General features: G+C 44.4%; 1 protein-coding gene across 3 annotated transcripts in view; it reads right to left on the reverse strand.

Moving 5' to 3' along the window:
• Positions 1-17,762, reverse strand: part of DUS2 (dihydrouridine synthase 2) — a 498,816-nt gene that overhangs the window by 329,592 nt on the left and 151,462 nt on the right. The gene's annotated exons all lie outside the window — the stretch shown is intronic.

Here is a 17,762-nt window from a genome sequence, read left to right on the forward strand (position 1 = left end):
CAGCTTCTCCTTGTGCAAAGTGCGCTGTATTGTTGACCGATGCACATTGACACCATCTGCTGCAGGTCTTTGGAGGTGGTCTGTGGATTGTCCTTGTCTGTTCTCACCATTCTTCTTCTCTGCCTTTCTGATATTTTTCTTGGCCTGCCACTTCTGGGCTTAACAAGAACTGTACATTTGTTCTTCCATTTCCTTACTATGTTCCTCACAGTGGAAACCGACAGTTTAAATCTCTGAGACAACTTTTTGTATCTTTCCCCTGAACAACTATGTTGAATAATCTTTGTTTTCAGATCATTTAAGAGTTGTTTTGAGGAGCTCATTATGCCACTCTTCATAGGAGATTCAAATAGGAGAACAACTTGCAAGTGGCCACCTTAAATACCCTTTCTCATGATTGGATACACCTGCCTATGAAGTTCAAAGCTCAATGAGGTTACAAAATCAATTTAGTGCTTTAGTAAGTCAGTAAAAAGTAGTTAGGAGTGTTCAAATCAAGAAATTGATAGGGGTGCCCATACTTTTGCACCGGTCAAATTTTGTTTAAATGCAGATTGCACATTTTCTGTTAGTACAATAAACCTCATTTCAATCCAGAAATATTACTGAGTCCATCAGTTATTAGATATTTGAAACTGAAATAGCTGTTGCAAAAACCCAAATTGTTATAAAAAAAAAGGTTAACATTAATAGGGGTGCCCAAACTTTTTCATATGACTGTATATATATAGTTATATATTAATTAATATTATGTAATATTGTTAGTCTGATTTTAGTACTCTACCCGCCTTCGAAAATTTCTTTGTTAATTTGCTGATTGCTATAGATGGCGAGTTTTCTGTAGGGCCCAATTAATGCTGACAATTGGTTAAAGGATGCAGTCCAGGCCTTTTCAACATGCCTTTTCAACAGATGATTGTATCTCTGCTGACTCGGACTCTCAATCTATTAAGAATTTTTTTAAGGAATTGCAGGATTTGTATTCTGAGAATCTAAGAGCATGGTGGGAAATTAAAGCCTTGGAGAACTACATTAAAAACAATATTGTACCAAGGGGACTGAGAATTAACATCTCTCCAGCCCCTAGACTACAAGACTACTTGGGAGAGAGAATCTATCTCATCATCCGTACGTTTTATGCATATCATCATGGATAAAGAGAGACAAAATTACACTAAAACCCTGATTGATTTGGATGATCTCCGGAAAAAAAGCATTAGAATTTAGGGGTGAGGCGGATTTCAATACGAAGGAGACACTCCTTCAAAATAATATTGAAAAATATCAATATACCCTTAAAACCCGCAAACAGTTTTTGTGAGATCTAAACAATTTTAAGGATAAAAAAGCCTATAATTTCAATCAAAACTCTAATACTTCGGTCCAGCAGAAATTGTACTCTGACATTTACTCTTCTGACCAAGATACATCTGACTCAGAGAGACCAGACTCCTTACATAGGAATAAAATAGGTTCAGAGGTTACCAAGGGAAGCCGTTTGCTAGACAAAGATGGTACAACCACAGGGGGGGATCATTTTCCCCAATTGTCGAAAAATGCATCAAAATCATTTTCCGAGTGGTGCCTCCCTAGCATGTCCCCATCCATCTCTTCCCTCACCCTTCTCCTCCTCCTCTGTACCGTCCTCTTTTTTAGAGGGTGCGATGCCCAATCTGTACAACCTAAGGAGTCGGGAACAGTGGAAATAAATTGTTTTAATGCTACACAAATCATTCTCTCCTCCCTCGTCCCATGACCTCTGTCCTCTGTAAGGGGCTGAATTTTGTGCCAACACTTCCTTTTGACCATTTTAGTTGGACTAAGAACCTTTATCTTTTCATTAGAAAACTAAAATGGCATAAGTTCTTCAAAAATAATGATAGAGAGAAGTGTAAACAACTCGGAATTGAGGTGAGTGATCTCGAGGGTGTAAATGTTCTGACTGAACTATTGCAGGAGGGGATATGTGATAGGAGTTGGGGTCCCTTCACGGACTTAAAGAATAGCCAGAAACTCCCTCCACTTAGTGATTTGATGAGTATTGACATATTTCTTAAATTGGTGGAGGAGGATACTCAACGTGTAAAGGGGTGGCATTTTGGTGGGGGAAAGATCAGCCCTACAGATTCTCAAGAACAACCAAAATCTTAAGGCCGCATTACACGCTGCAATCTCGCTAGCAAGATCGCTAGCGTGCGTACTCGCCCCCATCGGTTGTGCGTCACGGGCAAATCGCTGCCCCTGGTGCACAACATTGCTCGGACCCTTCACACTTCTTACCTGCCTAGCGACGTTGCCGTGACCGGCGAACCGCCTCCTTTCTAAGGGGGTGGTTCGTTCGCCGTAACAGCGACGTCACTAAGCGGACGCCCAATCGAAGCGGAGGGGCGGAGATGAGCGGGACGAACATCCCACCCACCTCCTTCCTTCCTCATTGCGGGCGGCCGCAGGTACGGTGATGTTCCTCGTTCCTGCAGTGTCACACATAGCGATGTGTGCTGCCGCAGGAGCGACGAACAACCTGCGTCCTGCAACAGCAACGATATTTGGGAATGGAGGACCGTGTCAACGAGCAACGATAACGTGAGTATTTTTGCTGATTAGCGGTCGCTCGTACGTTTCACACGCAACGACGTCGCTAACGAGGTCGGATGTGTGTCACAAATTCTGTGACGCCAACGACATCGCGTTAGCAATGTCGCTGCATGTAAAGCGGCCTTTTTTGTTTAGCCCTCTAATAAAAGGGGAAACTCAGTTGTCATGGAGCATGAGACGTATAGGGATATGTGTTATTCACTGCTCAATGATCAGAACACCTATAGACTATTGAAAACAGATCCTACTGACATTTTTGCAACAAAACTCAATGACATCTTGACTCAAGCCTTGGAAGATCACCTTATCTCCAAAAATGAATATGAGTTCATGGTACCAATGAGGCCGATGGTGGCAATGTTTTATACACTCCCTAAGATACATAAAGGGTATCCACCGTTACGGGGACGCCCCATAGTCTCTGGGATAGGCTCTGTTACACAAAATGTCAGCATATACATTGAGAAAATCTGGAACCCCTTTGTTCTGACACTCTCTTCATACATTCGCGACACCACAGACCTATTACTCAAGGTGGAAGGACTAAAGGACTAACCTTGGATAAGGGTGCATATTTTGCATCCATTGATGTGGAGGCTCTAAACAGCTCCATACCCCATCAAATGGGTATGGAAGCTGTAGAACATTTTTTGCGGTCACGAGTGGTACATTTTCGACCTCATAACAATTTAGTTATGAACCTTCTGAACTTTGTCCTTACTCATAACTTTTTTGTTTTTGATGGCAAGTACTTTCACCAGCTCAGGGGTACTGCGATGGGGAGTTCTTGTGTCCCGTCGTATGCAAATTTACTCCTGGGCTGGTGGGAGGAAAGTACCATCTTCGCCGATGACTCCCCGTGGTGGATCCCACTGATCCAATTCTGGGGGAGATACATCGACGATATTTTTATCATTTGGTTGGGTAGTAAGGATGAGTTCGAAAAATTTGTGAGCTGCATTAACTCCAATCACCTTGGTCTTTCCTTCACCAGTGAAATCCATGAGAATACCTTATCATTTTTGGATATTTCATTCTCCATTGATGAATTTGGTTCCCTGTCGTCTAAAACATATCGTAAACCAACTTCCACTAATAAGTCTCCTGAGGTGAGATAGTTTCCATCCTTCCCCCCCCCTCAAGAAGGGTATACCCAAGGGACAATACCTGCGCATTAGACGCAATTGTTCCCGGGAGCAAGATTTTTTTGCCCAAGGAAGAGATTTGAGGAATAGGTTCCGTCAGAGGAGATACCCTGATACAGTGTTGCGGGATGCCTTTAATAATACCCTAAAGCTTACTAGAGATTCCCTTTTGCAAACTAAACCTGTTATCAATAGAAGGGAATCCATTAGGATTATTGGTACCTTTGACTCTCGGTCACACCAGATGCGTAATATATTTCGCAAACACTTGGGCCTCCTCCTGGTGGATCCGGACCTCCAAGACGTTCTCACCACCCATCCCTCGATTACATATAGGAGAGGGGCCTCTTTGGGGGACCAGGTTGTGCACAGCTTGTACACAAGACCGGTTCCCTATAGTACTTGGCTGGACAGAAGACCACTGGGCTGTTATTGCTGTGGCAATTGTAAATATTGCAGCTGGATTACTGTTACAAAATCTCTCTAGTGCGGTCACTGTTCGACAATATGAAATCAAAGATTTTGCCAATTGCATGTCCAGGGGGGTTGTGTACATGGCTACATGCGGGTGTCCCTTAAACTATGTAGGGAAAACGACAAGAGAACTGAGAAGACGAGTTGGTCAGTATCATCTTGTACAAGGGTTCTCCTGACCCATCCTTGTCTGTATTTTGTTTGTGTGTTTTTTGGGATTTTTTTATAGAATTAGGCTGGAGTAGGACTACTGTCCTGGTTTGTCCACTACTGCAGAATGTGCCTAGTGTTTACAAAAATTAGCCCTATGGTCTGAGTCATGGTTGACGCAGGAAGGAAACTGCTTTATATGGGAAGGGGTGAATGTAAACAGCAGTAGTCAAAAATCAACACTTGGGGGAATTTAGGTTGACTTGCTCTCATGTGAAGGGATTACAAACTGTGGAGAAATCCAGTCCTTGTGAATTTAATCAGAGTAAGTCGGTCTGCAGTTTATGTGGAGAGGCGTGTGATCAGTGTATCAGTGATGATTGCCCCAGCAGAACTGAAAACACGCTCTGACATCACACTAGCAGCCAAACAGGCCAGCACCTCCAAAGCATATAAGGAGAGGTCGGGCCAAGTGTTCAGCTTGGACACCCAATAATTAAAGGGAACTGAAGCGTCAGAAAGGACGCAGGCATGGTCACTTAAGTACCCCTTGACCATGTTGTGCAACTTCTCCCTCCTTGGCATTGTTACAGGCACAGATAGCCCTTGCTGATGTGCGGGTTTATTGAAAATGGCCTACTTGGCGCACATTTTCCCCCCAACTCTGTTGGACCTGGTGTTGGTATCTCTCCCCATTAATCCTTGGTGTTGAAAAGAGTCGGAAACTCTGCCGCCAGGGTCATTCCATGTCAAGTGATCCAAATATGAATATTTTTTTTTACCTAACATCTTTAGATTTTTATTTTTTTTTATGAAGTACAACTTTAGTTACATACACATAAAAAGTTTAGAATTTTTTTCTTCATCAGTTATGTTTTTCAGGGCTGTGGAGTCGGTAAGCCAAACCTTCGACTCCGACTCCGACTCCTCAAATTCTCTTGCACCGACTCCGACTCCGGCTCCGACTCCGACTCCGGCTCCGACTCCGACTCCTACATATATTGCTTATAGTTAGGTGAAAAATTTATTGTAGTACATGAATATGTGTATGTGAACATCAGACATTTAATAATTTTTATGATACAATAATCAAGATATTTGGATAGAACATAAAATATATTTATTGGAATACAACTTTAGAACACAAAAAACTGTAATAAATTGTAAATATGTAATACACTATGTAATATACAGTAGATTACATATATATCTTGTGTGTGTATATACACTGTATATATATATATATATATATTTTACATATTTACAATTTATTAGTTTTTTGTGTTCTAAAGTTGTATTCCAATAAATATTTTATGTTCTATCCAAATATCTTGATTATTGTATCATAAAAACAATTAAATGTCTGATGTTCACATTGTACTACAATAAATTTTTCACTTAAATATAAGCATTATACTAAATGTTATTATTTAGTAAAATATTCAGCACATTCTGCATTGCACTCCTGTCCCCAATTTATTATATATTTTAGGAGTCGGAGTCGGTGCATTTTATACCGACTCCGACTCCGACTCCGACTCCACCAAAATGAGCTCCGACTCCGACTCCGACTCCACGACTCCGACTCCGACTCCACAGCCCTGATGTGAACATCACATCACACAAGCCGAGCAGAGAGAAACATTATCTTAAACCGGAGACAGTGTTCCATTTGGTTTATTAGCGCAAACAGCTTAAAGGTAGTCACTCTCTCAATATACAGATGTGACAACCATATTAGACAGGAGGAGATTTCCATGAATAACAGCTAAAAGGAGCATGATGTAACATATTAGATTGTTTGTAGCATGGAATATGCACACCGCTTTAAAAGACGGTTCAACCAACGATTACTACAGACAATTTTAAGGTGACTGCATACTGCATTACAGATTATAGCCATGTCACCAAATTCTCACCCATATATATGGCAGTGTCATTCTTAGCTCAAAAATTAATATTTACACTCAAAAAGCCCAATCAAGCAAAGGAACCTTCAGAAGAAGATTAAATATCAAAGGTCCCATAAATGATGAAAACCTTTTATCTTACTCTCTAAAACGTAACATTTATTATTATATTCATATTAAAATACTATAACAATTACTAAATAATTGGAAGAATTTCCAGATATATATATATATATATTTTACATATTTACAATTTATTAGTTTTTTGTGTTCTAAAGTTGTATTCCAATAAATATTTTATGTTCTATCCAAATATCTTGATTATTGTATCATAAAAACAATTAAATGTCTGATGTTCACATTGTACTACAATAAATTTTTCACTTAAATATAAGCATTATACTAAATGTTATTATTTAGTAAAATATTCAGCACATTCTGCATTGCACTCCTGTCCCCAATTTATTATATATTTTAGGAGTCGGAGTCGGTGCATTTTATACCGACTCCGACTCCGACTCAGACTCCACCAAAATGAGCTCCGACTCCGACTCCACGACTCCGACTCCGACTCCACAGCCCTGATGTTTTTACAGACTTTTAAAGTTTTAAAGTGCGAATTTTGGCCTTGTATGGCTTTATATATCTCAGGCTAGAAGTAAGATAAAGAGGTGGGAGAGACATTTTTCTCAGAACGGTACCAGCTTTCATTTGATATGTCACAAGACTATGTTTCTTTATATTTTATTATGGAGAAATTAAATTCAAACTTTTGATGCGCAATTGTGAAAAAAACGTATGTTTTAAAATTGTGAAAAATTGCGTGTGTTACTTGTGTTCTTGGTTATATTTGTGCAGGGATTCAACTTGGGAACAACTTGGGATCCAACTCTTCGGTAGTGTAGTCAGTATCATGAACTGTTCACTTCTGCTATGGGTGGATTTAAATTTAGCTTTAAAGGGAACCGGTCACCAGAATTTTCCCTATTAAACTAAAAGAATCCCCTTCTGCAGCTCATGGGCTGCATTCTATAAAGGTTCATCTTGCTACTGTGCCCCCCTTTCAGACCTAAATAACAACTTTATAAAATATTACCTTTTGCTATGGTAATGAGGTTTGCTGGCCCCGGGGGTTGGCTGTATTTCATCTGGTATCCCCCTCCTGCTGCTGATCGCCGTCCCCCAGTGTTCATTTACATAGATGAGGCCGCCGCCCTCCTCTTCCGCAGTGCTCTGGGAGTCTCGCGCATGTGCAGTGGCACTATCGCGGGACTAAGCACGGTTTTCAAAACGCGAGCACCGGTGATGTTATTGCGCAGGCGTGAGATTATGGGCAGGTATTTGGATGACGCTGGTGATGACATTCACAGCACCGCCCATAATCTAACTGAGGAGGGGAGGGAGGGACTTGGCTCTGCACTCGCGGTACACCGGTGTACCGCGAGTGCAGTGCGATTTTTCTCTTGTCCCATACACTTGAATGGGTGTGAGAGAAAGAGTCTCGAATTACAATTGCAGCATGCTGCAATTATTTTCTCAGTCCGATTAGGGCGGGGAAAATAATCGCTCATGTGCGCTGACACAAAGGCTAATATTGGTCCGAGTGGAATGCCATGTTTTATCGCACTCCACTCGCACCGTTTTTCTCGCCGTGTATCTTAGGCCTAATACATAGAAATAGAATATAATAACATTTCTATTATTATCTTTGTTACTGTTATGTAAAAGTAAGAAGCTTTGCCAATATTTCTGACATGTGAATTAATTGTATCCTCTCACTTCCTTTGTGTTTTTTGGTCCACTTTGGGAATGGACAATCACACACATCAAACAGCTTACAAGAGACCATATAGTGTAAATACACACACAGCACACAGGGGAGACACCACATAGTGAATACAGCTCAAGAAACACAACACCAGATATCAATATACAGCACACAACAAGGAAGAGACAATGAACAGGGGTGAAAGAGGTCAAATGACACAACACATACAATAGACAAATGCAGAGGGATGACATACAACAGATATGTTGGAAAGCGGAAACAGTGTGACATGTCCACTGTTCCTGTCAGTACCACTAAGCGTAGACAGATGTTCATTTCACCGCATTCCCGATGCGATAGCATCGGGCCTATTTCTATTTAACAAAGATACTCTTGTGACATATCTGGTGAAAGCCTGTATAGTTCTTAAAAGAATAGTGTTTATTTTGTTTCTCTATCTTTTTTCCAGCCTGAGTTATGAGGAGAAATGTAAAAGGCAGGCAACACCGAAATTCACACTTTTTCCAAACTTTGAAAATCAATTAAAAAAAAAAATATCTAGAATTTTTTTTCTTCACATTTTGCATTCACTGACACGCTATTACCAAATAAACTCTCAAAAGAATTAAAAATATAGAGGTAAAAATCATTAGTTCACTTGACATGGAATGACCCGCCAGCGTTGTCTGAGGGTGATGTTTTCAGCAACTGATCTAAAATGACCCTCCTGAAGGATTCCATTGTGCAACTCTGGTGACTCCAAAAGGAGAGAAGGAAGTTTCTCAATGTACTGTAGGTCCCGAAAGGTGGTTAACCAGTACAGGTTGTTGGATAAAATGTATCACGCAAGGGTCTTGCCACAGACTCCTACATATGAACTGTGCCATTTCAACAATGCTGCAAACAGGCAAAGGTTCTGTGTCCCCACCAGGAGTAACAATACCCATCCTCTCCTCACGCTGACTCGCCTCCTCCTTTCCACCTCCTCCTCTCCAGCCCATCTATGCTGGACAGACATGAAGCTGGGGTTGAGAGTCCCATGTGTAGCATTGGGAATCCCTTCGGTAGCACAGAAAAACAAGTCCGCTTCCTCCTCATCCTCAACACACAATGCTGCATCAGAATACTGGCTGGGCTTTCTCCCTGAAATTTCATTATATCACCCCGTTCTTTTCTCTGTATAGGATCATTGACCAAGCCTCTAATCCAGACCAGACCTGTTAGAATCCGCTATGGTGTCTAATGATTGTCTATGGGGGCGGATTCCGCCGCAATGCACTAAGCGTGTGGAATCCGCTGACGGATCACGTCATGTTCTACTGCGCATGCTCAGCATGTCCAGCAGAACGATCTAAATCGTTTAAAATCACTCCTGGTCTCTCTCCCCCCCTCTCTCATACTCACCGATCACCGGTGCGGCGCTGCACAGCTGTCACACTGCTCTGGCGGCTTCTCCTGCTTTTGAAAATGCTGGCCGCTCATTATTCAATCTCGTATTCCCTGCTTCCGCCGCCCACCGGCGCCTATGATTGGTTGCAGTCAGACACGCCCCCACGCTAAGTGACAGCTGTCTCACTGCAACCAATCACAGCCGCCGGTGGGCGGGTTTATATCATGCGGTACAATAAATAAATAAATAATTAAAAAAAAAACCTGCGGTCCCCCCAATTTTAATACCAGCCAAGATAAAGCCACACGGCTGAAGGCTGGTATTGTCAGGATGGGGAGCGCCACGTTATGGGGAGCCCCCAGCCTAATAATATCAGCCAGCAGCCGCCCGGAATTGCCGCATCCATTAGATGCGACAGTCCCGGGACTCTACCCGGCTCATCCCAAATTGCCCTGCTGCGGTGGCAATGGGGGTAATAAGGAGTTAAATGGCAGCTTATAGCTGCCACTAAGTACTAGGTTATTCATGGCAAGCGTCTCACAGAGATACCTTCCATGATTAACCTGTAAGTGAAAGTAAATAAACACACACAATGAAAAATCCTTTATCTGGAAAAAAAGACAAAAGAAAACCTCATTTACCACTTTATTAATCCCCAAACACCCATCCAGGTCCGACGTAATCCAACGACGCTTTCAGCTCTGCTACATAAAGCTGACAGTGAGTGCTGTAGGACATGACCGCTGTCACCGGAGACTTCACTCAGGTAGTGCTTGCGTGTGTGCGGGGATGATGATGAGTGCGATAGTGCCGGGGTGTGTGCGGGGATGATGAGGAGTGCAGTAGTGCTTGTGTGTGCAGTGATTATGATGGGTGCGGTAGTGCCTGCGTGTGTGCGGGGATGATGATGGGAGCAGTAGTGCCTGCGTGTGTGCGGGGATGATGATGGTAGCGGTAGTGCCTGCGTGTGTGCGGGGATGATGGGTGCGGTAGTGCCGGGGTGTGTGCGGTGATGATGATAGGAGCGATAGTGCCTGCGTGTGTGTGGGGATGATGGTGCAGTAGTGCCGGGGTGTGTGTTCAGTGTATACATGCACGGGAGGGAATGCCAAGGGGGGGTGTAGCCGAGCAGGGCTATGGCGCTGAGGACGTTAGTGCCGGGGACTGCATGGCTGGGGACAGGTGACTATTAGTGTGTGTGTGTGTGTGTGTGTGTGTGTGTGTGTGTTTGTGTGCGTGTGTGTGTGTGTGTGTGTGTGTGTGTGTGTGAGTGTTCAGTGTATACATGCGGAGGGTGGAGTGCAGGGGGGTGGAGCCGAATTACGCTGGTAACCATGGTACACAATCACGTAACTATGCAAAGCGCTTTGCTTAGTTACCCGATGTGTACCATGGTTACCAGCGTACGCCGGCTCCCAGCACGATCCCAGAAACACAAGGGTATGTCTCGACTGGGTTGCCGGTGTGGGCTCCCGTGAGTGCAGCAGTCACCTGGGAGTCGGAGCTCCGTGCGGGTGCGGGGAAAGGTGTCGGGCGTCGTCCTGTCACGCCGTAGTTCGTGCTGTTCACTTAGCTGAGCCGTTGGTCGCAGGCTCTTTAGCGCACGCTCTGTAGCAACGGTTGTCACTGTAATGACGTCATTTTGGAGCAAGACAGACAGAATAAGGCAAATATATATATATATATATAGCATTTTAATATTTTATACAAAATAAAAATATACTTTTAATTTCAACAATCTTTATACTAGACTATTTTATTCCTTTCTGCTCCATACCTGTTTCAAATTTTAACTACTTTCGGCACACTGGACCCATCCCTTTACTTTAGCTAGTGTTTATCACTTCCAGACAGGTTATACGTGGACCACATCCACTACCTGCAGCTTCCTAGTAGCAACCCTATCCTTTGTTTGTTGGATTTAAGTACCCCATACTAGGTTAACAGCTCATTGTCATATATAAATGTTTTTACAGCAACTTTATCCTTAGTCCAGTTGCATCCAACCTAGTTTAAACCAGCTGTCTAAAGAACGCTTGTGTTCACTTGGTTTTACCAACAAAGCATTGTTGTTTACCCACCCTCTACAGTAAACCTGCCCTCAAGCCCATTAGTATCCAACTTGAAGTATAACCCCCTGTCTGTGAGTGCTAGTATCCACTCAGTTTTGCTTTCTTTCTCTGCCTGTTACTTGTTCACATAGCAATGTGACCACACTATATGCTATCTGATATAAACTAATATATCCTTTGTTAGATAATGATATTAATATTGATCTATCATCATATGTAATAGATTTCACTGCTTTTTACAATTTATATATTCTATAAAGGTGGTAATATGAGGGCAGAAGACCAAGAACGTGGTGACAGGAGGCCAACAGACCATAAAAGTGGAAATAGGATGGCAGCAGACCATAAAGGTGGTAATAGGAGGGCAGCAGACCATAAAGGTGGTAATAATAGGGTAGTGTGGCGCCCTTGAGCCTTTCGTCACCACAAAGGTGCTGCACCTCATCCAGAGGCGTGGTATCCCATCCCAGGGTAAGGAAGGGGTCCATCCACCTGTTCACACGACACACAGACTCATCACAACACTCCACTAAACCGTGGTTAGAGCCTAGTGCAGCTGGACTTGTATAGTGGCTAACACCATCCCCAAAGCCAGTCTGGGGGTGGAGCTTAGTGGTTGAGGTGTCTGAGGTGAGTGGGCGGGAAGTGAGTTGACAGTTGACAGTGACAGTTGAGAGTAAGGGTCAAGAGGTGTGGTGAGGAGGCCACCGGAGTGTAGAGACCCGGGGGTCCTGCTAGACCCAGGTGACGAAGAAGAAGGGATCCTAGAGACACGGGAGTGCAGAAGGCACCCGTGGGCTTGCTCCACAGAACACCGGGTGGAAGGATCTGGCCGCAAAACAGGGACCTGGTTCCTAGCCTAAAAGAAAACTAACATACTTTTTAGTAACACCAGGGGCCTGGGTGGCTACAAGCATCCAGGGACAAAAATCAGCACACAAATCCGCTGGAAGGGGGCCATAAAGGATCAGGGGGCCAAATAGGCAGAAAACCCGTTGAAGGTCCGTGGCCCCTGGCTCAGGGCACTGTGTGCGGGGGCGTGGGACAAAAGGGCGAGAGGCAGCGCAGTAGAGATGACAAAGAAAGGCACATCTGAGGGGTGCACCGGTATTGACCTCTGAGCTGTCCGAGTTCAGCGGGCAGACCTTCACGGTGGATCCCAGCATACCGCGGGTAATTGCCAGCTTACTGTACATCTGTGGAACTGGTACCTTGAGTAAAGACTGACTGCAACCCCCAGTGTCGTCTACGTCCTTCCCGTGGCCGCTCATGATCCATGGGCCTCAAGCTCTACCTGTGGGGAGCAATATCACCTCAGCTGTGCCATCATTATGTGCCCCGGGGAATACACAGCGCAGCGGCGGCCCACATAGCCGCAGTACTTCAGGTGGCTTCACAAACTTTTACTTTTAACTACAACTCCCATCATAATCATCATCTTTTATTATTGAAAGACACCGCCAGGGTCACGGAACCAAGCCACACCGCCGCGACATCAACGGACAAGTCCGACCCGGTAACGAGTACCCCCCCGGCCATTGAGCTGGGCGTGTCAGTAGCATACCATAAAGTTGATAATGAGAGAGCAGCAGATCATAAAGTTAGTAATAGGAGGGCATTAGACCAAAAGGTGGTGACAGGTGGGAAGCAGACCAAAAAGTTGGTAATAGGAGGGCAGCAGACCATAAACGTGTTAATATAAGGGCAGCCTATCATAATGGTGGTGACAGGAGGGCAACAGACCATAAAAGGTGGTGAAAGAACGCCAGGAGATTATAAAGGTGGTAATAGAAGGGCAGCAGACCATGAACGTGGTGACAGACAGGAAGGAATCAAACCATAAAGTGGTAATAAAAGGGCATTAGACCATAAAGGTGGTAATAGAAGGGCAGCAAACCATAAAGGTGTGAATAGGGCAGCAGGGTAATGGACCATAAAAGTGGTAATAGGTGGACAGCAGATGACAGGAGGCTAAGCAGACCATAAAAGGTGGTAATAGAAGGGCAGCAGACCATAAAGGTGGTAATAGGAGGGCAGGAGCACAGCGGACTATAAAAGTGGTAATAGGAAGGCAGCAGACCAAATGGTAGTGACAGGAGGGTAGTAGACTATGAAAGGTGGTTAAAAGAGAGTATCAGACCATAAATGTGGTTATAGGAGGGAATCAAACTATAAAGGTGGTAATAGGAGGCCATAAGACCCTAAAGGTGGCAAGAGGAGGGCAGCACACCATAAAAGGTAGTGACAGGAAAGCAGGAGACCATAAAAGTGCTAAACGTAGGGTAGCAGAAAATAAATGTGGTGACAGGTAGGAACCAAACCATAAAGGTGGTGACAAAAGGGCATTAAACCAAAAAGGTGGTGGTGACAAAAGGGAGGCAGACCATAAAGATACTGACAGGAGGGCAGCAAAACAAAGATCGTAATAGGAGGGCAGCAGACCATAAAGGTTGTGACAGGAGGGCAGGAGACCATAAAGGTGGTAACAGGAGAGTAGCAGACCATAAGGTGATAATGGGATGGCAGTGTGAAGGTTGTCACAGGGTACTGCACAAACTGCCCTACCCGTGCAGTATTCAACCCCGCCATGGTTCTGGGTCTCTATCCTGCAGTGCTGCCTCCATCAGCATTCACAAATCCTAGATGCACTTTGCACCACACCTGTCAGGCACACCAGTGGGCTGCTTAAGCAGGAATAGGGCCGCCCACCTAGGGGTCACACAGGGAGGTGGGAGGTGTCAAGGTCAGTTAGTCAAGGAGTTGAGTAGTGACCCTCGAGCTGTGAGGAGCTCTGAGGAAGCTGGGAGTTGGAACTCATAGGGGAGAGGAAAACTAGGTCGCAGACGGTGGTCTGGACCTAGAAGAGTCGGACCCCCGGTCGCAGGGGATCGAGGCTAGGTGCCTGGAACCCGTCGAGGAGGACGACGGCCGGCAGCCTGGTCCTGTCACCGAAGGCACGACGGGGTACACGAACCCCAGGTCAGGGAGAAGCTTCAGGCAACCTGGCAATTAACCTGAGGAGAAAGGGGCCTTTATGGACTGTTCCCACCAGCTAAGAGATCGGGAGCACTAGCGCAACGAGGAGGATAGGGCTTTCCTAGTAAGCAGCCCACTGAAATCGCAAGCGTGAGCTCCTGAGAGCAGGCTCCTTCACTTAGCCACAGTGGGCAGCGGGGCCCGAATAGCTCCAAGCTACCGGACCACAATGGACAATCTAAAACTTAGTGTCAGGAGGCAGGTTACAGACTACCAGCAGCACTGTAGGGGACGGGACCCGGACGAGCTCCCCTCGAGAGGCAACGGCGTTCAGAGATATGGTTTACCCTGTTGTCAGCGTCACCTAGCTGTCCCACTACATCACGCCGGGTACTCCCAACGGCAGCGGCGGTACTCCTAATTACCATACAACACGAGTGGCGTCATGAACTATACCAAATCCCCTGTAAATACCCCCTTTTACATTTGAGAGTAGCCCCTAAGTCCCCAGGTCCAGAGATCCTCGAGCCACGAACGATCACCACCCCCGAATCCGATCAGTTTGATCCGCTGCTAGGGCGGCACAGCAGCACACCATATAGGTGGTGACAGGAGGGCAGTAAATCATAAACATGGTGAGAGGAGGGCAGCAGACCAAAAGGTGGTAATAAGAGAACAGCACACCAAAAAGGTGGTAATGGGAGGGCAGCAGATCATAAAAATAAAAAGGTGGTAATAGGAGGACAGCAGATCATAACAGTGGTAGTAGGAGGGCAACAGACCATTAAATTGGTAATAGCAGGGCATCAGACCATAAAGGTGGTAATAGGAGGGTAGCAGACAAAAAATGAGGTAATACAAGGTCAGCAGATTATAAATATGGTAACAAGAGGGCAGCAGACCATAAAAAGTGGTGACAGGTGGGCAACAGATCATAATGGTGGTGATAGGAGGGCAGCAGACCGAGAAGGTGGTAACGGGAGGGCAGCAGCCCATAAAGGTGGCAATGGAGGGGCAGAAGACCATAAATGTGGTAATAAGAAAGCGGCTAACCATAAATGTGGTAATATGAGGGCAGCAGACAATAAAGAAGGTAATATAAGGTCAGCAGATCATAAAGATGGTAAAAAAAAAAAAAAGGGCAGCGGGCCATAAAAAGGTGGTGACAGGTGGGCAACAGATCATAATGGTGGTGAAAGGAGGGCAGCAGATCATAATGGTGGTAGTAAAAGAGCAGCAGACCATAAAGGTGGTAATGGGAGGGCAGCAGACTATCAAGGTGGTAGTAGGAGGGCAGCAGACAAAGGAGGTAATAGAAGGTCAGCAGATCATAAAGATGGTAATAAAAGGGCAGACCATAAAAGCTGGTGACAGGAGGGCAACAGATCATAATGGTTGGTGGCAATGAGAGGGCAGCAGACCATAAATGTGGTAATAGAAGGCCAGCAGATCATAATGGTGGTGACAGGAGGGCAACAGACCATAAAATTGGTAATACACCGTGTGCAGAATTATTGAGCAAGTCGTATTTTAGAGGATTTTTTTTATTATTGATCAACAACTATGTTCTCAATCAACCCAAAAGACTCAAATATGAAAGCTTAATATTTTTGGAAGTTGGAGTGGGTTTTTTTCAGATTTGGCTATCTTAGGAGGATATCTGTTTGTGCAGGTAACTATTATGTGCAGAATTATTAGTCAACTTAATAAAAAACAAATATATTCCCATCTCACTTGTTTATTTTCACCAGGTAAACCAATATAACTGCACAAAATATAGAAATAAACATTTCTAACATGCAGAATCAAAACCCCCAAAAATTAGTGACCAATATAGCAACCATTCTTTATGATGACACTCAACAGACTACAATCCATAGATTCTGTCAGTTGCTTGATCTGTTTACGATTAACATTGTGTGCAGCAGCCACCACAGCCTCGCAGACACCAAGAGGTGTACTGTTTTCCCTCCCTGTAGATCTCACATTTTATGAGGGACCACAGGTTCTCTATGGGGTTCAGATCAGATGAACAAGGGGGCCATGTCATTATTTTTTCATCTTTTAGACCTTTACTGGCCAGCCACGCTGTGGAGTAGTTGGATGAATGTGATGGAGCATTGTCCTGCATGAAAATCATGTTTTTCATGCATCATATTGTTCTTGAAAACATCCATGTGATGAAGCATTGTCCTGCATGAAAATCATGTTTTTCTTGAACGATACCGACTTCTTCCTGTACCACTGCTTGAAGAAGTTGTCTTCCAGAAACTGGCAGTAGCTTTGGGAGTTGAGCTTCCCTCCATCCTCAACTCGAAAAGGTCCCACAAGTTCATCTTTGATGATACCAGCCTATACCAGTACCCCACCTCCACCTTGCTGGCGTCTGAGTCGGAGTGGAGCTCTCTGCCCTTTACTGATCCAGCCTCTGGCCCATCCATCTGACCCATCAAGAGTCACTCTCATTTCATCATTCCATAAAACCTTTGAAAAATCAGTCTTAAGATATTTACATTTTATCTTATGATTCTTGTTCAAAGGTGACCGTTTTTCAGCCTTCCTAACCTTGGCCATGTCCCTGAGTATGGCACACCTTGTGCTTTTTAACACTCCAGTAACGTTGAAGCTCTGAAATATTGTCCAAACTGGTGGCAAATGGCATCTTGGCAGCTTCACGCTTGATTTTCCTCAATTCAAGGGCAGTTATTTTGCGTCTTTTTTGCCCAACACGCTTCTTGCGACCCTGTTGGCTATTTGCCATGAAACGCTTGATTGTTCAGTGATCACATTTAAAAAGTTTGGCAATTTCAAAACTGCTGCATCCCTCTGCAAGACATCTCACAATTTTGGACTTTTCAGAGCCCGTCAAATCTCTCTTCACCCATTTTGCCAAAGGAAGTTGCCTAATAATTTTGCACATCTTATATAGGGTGTTCATGTCATTACACCACACCCCTCCTCATTACAGAGATGCACATCACTTGATTTACTTAATTGGTAGTTGGCTCTCAAGCCTATACAGCTTGGAGTAGGACAACATGTATGAAAAGTATCAGGTGATCAAAATACTCATTTGCCTAATAATTCTGCACACAGTGTAAAAGGTTATCAGACCATAAAGATGGTAATAAAAAGGGCGGCAAACTATAAAGGTGGGAATAGGAGGGCAGCAGTTAATGAAGGTGGTAATAGGAGGGCAGCAGTTAATGAAGGTGGTAATAGGAGGGTAGCGGACCATAAAGGTGCTAACAGGAGGGCAGCAGACAATAATGGTGGTGACAG

Source organism: Anomaloglossus baeobatrachus, chromosome 10 (genome assembly GCF_048569485.1).
Source record: "Anomaloglossus baeobatrachus isolate aAnoBae1 chromosome 10, aAnoBae1.hap1, whole genome shotgun sequence".
Classification (NCBI taxonomy): Eukaryota; Metazoa; Chordata; class Amphibia; order Anura; family Aromobatidae; genus Anomaloglossus; species Anomaloglossus baeobatrachus.